This window comes from Pteropus vampyrus, unplaced genomic scaffold, assembly GCF_000151845.1.
Source record: "Pteropus vampyrus isolate Shadow unplaced genomic scaffold, Pvam_2.0 Scaffold1, whole genome shotgun sequence".
Classification (NCBI taxonomy): domain Eukaryota; kingdom Metazoa; phylum Chordata; class Mammalia; order Chiroptera; family Pteropodidae; genus Pteropus; species Pteropus vampyrus.
The window spans coordinates 2,440,888-2,445,754 of NW_011888782.1; positions in this window are offsets into that span (position 1 = coordinate 2,440,888).

A 4,867-nucleotide genomic window follows, 5' to 3' on the forward strand; every position below is an offset into this window, starting at 1 on the left:
GAGTGAATGTGACAGCTGTGATCTTGATTCTCCTAAAACACTTTATACGAGCATCAAATATGCAATAGGCCATTTAGAAAGTGTTGTTTTTAAAGAAAAAAGATAAGGAATTCATCAAATTCTGACACTGCATTGAATTTGCTTTATTTGAGAAGGCGCTAACTAAACACTCCATCACAAAAGTCCTGACAAAGATGCATGGATGACTATATTAATGGGACTGTATTAGAATGAACAATAATAAATGGCTTTCTTGGGCATCCAACATAAATTTCCTTATCTAAAATGGTATGTTTAAATGAAGCAAAGATGGCATCGGAACTGTTGGCTGACTGTTCATTTTTTTCTGCTAAGTACAGAAACACAATGTGATGCTTCACCTCACAAAGGAGTTCTGGTGCTTATGAGGAGGGTGCTCCTCCCCTCCTCGGAGTTTTACATCTGCTAGTGACAGCCAGCCGGCTGTTAAAATATCACCGTAGATGACAGAACTGAAGTGACTATCCACAGTGGAAATAGATATTAAGAAAAAAGTGAATCAAAGTGGAGGAAGTGGGCAAAGAATAAAGAACTGATTCAAATACAGTAAATAAGGAAAGATCTATAAAAATTCTATAGACTTTTTCTACCTGTGAAATTAGAATAGGCAGCATCTCTTTCTCACTTGCATGGTTCATTTCTCTAAACAGTAATCAATGAAGACACAACTGCCATGGGAAGAAGGTTGTGATTTAATGATCCAAAGTCCTTTGTGAAACACCACTACCCGTGAAGAGAGAGGCTCACTGTTGGGTGGCCCAGAAACCATTGAGATATACATTTGTGACAAGGCCCACCCAAACGAGAGGATACAGGAAAGTAATTCTCACAGAGGTTCACAAAGGCAAGTCTTACCTTCACCTAACACAGGGCTTCTCAACCTTGGCTGCACTTTAGAACCAGACTGGCTGGGAGCTTTTAAAACCACAATCCAATATTCTTAGAATCTCTGGGCCCCAGACATCAGTATTCTTTGAAGCTCTATAGTCAAGATTCAGAACCACTGGCCTAAAACAGTATAATATCTACACAGGCAAATCATGTGTCGCACCCAGTCCAGTTGTTTGGGAACCTCCCGAAAGCAATTCAAGTTGGGAAAATTTTATAGAAATGTAACAATAGTAGTGTTTTGTATGTGTATGGTACTTTATATTATAAGGTGTTTTTATGTTCTCGTGAGAGTAACCTCCTGGGAAAATGCTTAGCATCCTGCAGCACTATAGAAATGTTCGAATCAATCCTGTGAGATAATTGAGAAAACAGCAGAATGAGAGGCCGGGGACTTGCGTAGGGTCTCACTAAACAAGTGGCTAGATGAGCTTGTACTAAAATCAGGGCTCTTGACTTCCCCATATCTCTCTCCAAAACCTGGGTTTCATGATTATCTTCAAAGAGCACCATAAAATATTGATATATTTGGTTTCCTCTATTATAAACTGTGATTTAACCTCATATACTAATGTATATTAAAATTATTTTTAGGTTGCTTTAGAAATATGTTGCCTTAGGATCTCAACTCAGTGATAAAATCACAAGTGAAACAAGCCATCGATTTTAGCTTGTCTGACGTTTTCAAAGTTTGTTGTCAATATTTGCTGATGTATTTATGATGCTTGTCCTACACCTGCAGCAAGTACCAAAGGTTTAGAAAACATTACTAAGAAGAAAAATTGAAAATGGAGATAATTTTACCAATTATTTGCTTATGATGCAAATTGGGATAAATCAAGATTCCAATCTTTTCATGGCTGAATGCTTTAGAACAACTCCAGAGGAGATGATGTGGAAATGAAGAATCTTGAGTGAAGGGTGAAATTGCACCAGAAGATTCTTGAGCACTTACTTATAACCAGTAAATCCTTCCTGTCAGGCCTCATCAGGGTCTCTCTCATAACTTGAAGTTAACAGAACTGCATGGTATTTATTGACCACCCACTAAGTGTCAGGTGTTTTATACACAGTTTCCCATCTAATTCTCAGCCACACTGACAGGTAGTTGTCATCATCTCTATAGATGAGAAAATGGAGACTAAGATTATGTAACATTTCCAAGTCAATACCTAGTGAATGGTTGAGCGGGGCCAAGAACTGAAGGGTGCTTCTGGACTCCAAATTATATATTTTGGGCAGAACCCCAGCTTCCAGTCACCCAAGTTCCCTAACCATTCTGATGGATACCACCGAAGAAGCCCTCTCTTCAGCTATACCTGTAAACATGGTTTAGACAACTTTTCTGGGAAGCAGTTTCTCCCTCATATCCTAAAGAAAAGGTATGTATCATGTCCCTTAAGTTCTCTACTTCTCACCCTTTCTCCCATCACTTAAGATGGGAAGAGAGTTGAAAGAAGACTGGTTTGCCAGAAAGAGGCCTGGTGAGAACTGGATAGGAGTGAGTGTGTGAGAGGAAGAGCTGGCCTTGAGTGCAGGGCCATTTATCATTAAACTGGAACTTTGGTTGATGCCAGTTCTATTTACAATTGCATAAAATTGCTCTATAGGCAGGACTACCTTCACCAACCTCAGAGAAGAAGAGAGTTGAGTGTGTATTTGAGGGGTAGGGTGCTGACGAAGGTGAATAGAAAGTATGAATGGAAACTTCTGTGCTTTCACTCCAAGTTGCAAGTCAAGACAGTCACATTACCCTCTCAGCCAACTCCAAAATTATTGTTTTGGTCTGAGCGAGGGTCTTATCCCTGAATAATAGATATTGATTAGACCTGCAAATAGCATCAGGCAGAGACTCAGAGAAAAGAAATCCTGATATTCTGAGGTTTCAGAATATCAAGGAGGTCATACAGCTAAAAGCGCTGAACCAAGTTTTTTTTTTATAAATAAGCATCGATTCAAAATTTAATTGAAGAGAGAACTCTTACAGCTTTTTAAGGCCAATGTTCCAATTTTCTCTCCATCTAATGAGGTGGTAAGGAGCCTTAGACAGGACACATAGGCAACCTTGGCCTCCGTCTGCCTTTTCACGGACAGGAGGCCTATGAAGAATATTTGTAGATTAGTCATTTCTCTTATCTATTTGATAAGATAGCTTGACCTAATTTATCAAACAAAAGGTCAACAATCCATCTAACTTTAAGAAATCTAGCGATTCTATTCTTTCACCATCAGGCAGAAAGGTGTCTGAGCTTTTTGGAATCTGGGTGCTCCCTAGGCGTGGAGATTCGTCATTTCTTTGCTGGTCTCTGTGTGGAATTATTTGCCTGCCCAGGGTAGGAGTCCTCTTTGATACCTCCTGAGCTCTCGGTTTGTTGATCCAGAGCTAGTTTCCTGTTCTCACTGAAATGATAGAGACGCTCAGAGAACCTACTGAATGAATACAGAAAAATTAGGAAAAAATCATTATGCATCAATCGTCCAGTTTGATTTTAAGAGGACATCAAAGAAAAGGCATAATAGATTTTTAAAACTTAAAAAGAAACTTTATTTTGTATTATAAAAGTAACAAATTTAGAAAACTAAAGAGAAAAGTGTTTCATGATCCCACCTTGCAGAGTTATTAAGACTGATGATAGCTTCTAGACCTCTGCCTATATATGTGTATGTGTATATAATAAATAGGATTTACCATGAATGTTAATTTATAACTTTTTTTTCAGTTGATAATATATCTTTTAGCATCTTAAAGTTTTTTGCGGTGGTTTGTTTGGGTGTTTTTTTGTTTTGTTTTGCTTTGTAATTGGAAACAGTCCTACGATGGATGTTTTTATAGCTAAATCTTTGTGGACATCATTATTTCCTTAAGTAAATTACTGAAAGTGAAATGACTAGATCGAAGGATATGTAACACTGTATTGCCCCTCAGAAAGATAGTACTAGGTTTAATGTGTTCAGAATCTCTTCTATTTACTTAAGACAAAAATGTCTGGTCCCCCACTTCCTGACATCAAGTGTGCATGGGCTTCTCCTCAAGCAATCACCCACTCACCAGTAATTTCTCCCCTAGTTCCAACTAGGGATGTTGCTGTTATTCTTTCCTTTCCCAAGTTCCAGAGAGAGCAATGCCCACCCTTCCTTTATTTCACTTTTCTCTTTCTACTCTTAAGATTAGGTTTGTCATCCTGGTGAGCCAAGCAAGGTCCCTTACTGCCATCTTGGAATTTTCAGAATCTCTGGGAAGTACTCATTCCCTGGGTGGAGTTATTAGGCCATTGTGTGGAAAGCAGGAAGGAATGCAGAAGCACGTATCACTTTAGCTCGTGGATAATAAACGGGTCCAAGTGTCTCCATTAAGAGATGGCTAGAGCCCTGGGAAGAGGGTGCCGTTGCATGGCAAGGAAGGAAGGAGGCCAGCTCCACATGGCCTGCCTGGTAAGAGGTGATGTTTGAGCTGACAGTGTCAGAATGGTATTAACATGCTTGACAACCACAGCTGTGTGTATCTGCAGTAAACCATCTCTGTGAGACCAATAGAAAGCAGGTGATTCAGTCCTCTTGGGGAATATGTTAGGAAAATCTGTATCTTTCCTGTCAAAAGAGTATGATGCCTTGAATCAGTAAAGGAAGGTATTTAATCCTTTATGTGTCTCCACCTTGAGTCCCCGAAAACAGAGTAAAAGTGAACCCGGTTTCTAATTCTCTCTTCTCACTCCATCTTTCCTCTCCGTGTAGCACAGCCTTTAATATTTAGGTCTATAGTTTCAGGTATATACAGTTCTACTATGTATGGTAGGGATACAACCTTTTAAAGGGAAGGAGGATGGGAAGAAGGAAAGAATGGGGATCAACTGGAGGATTTTGTGAGCCACTAATTTGAAACTGAACTATGAGTCTTAGATTTCACTTAAATACAGGAAAGAATTTATTCCCTTCCATTTAT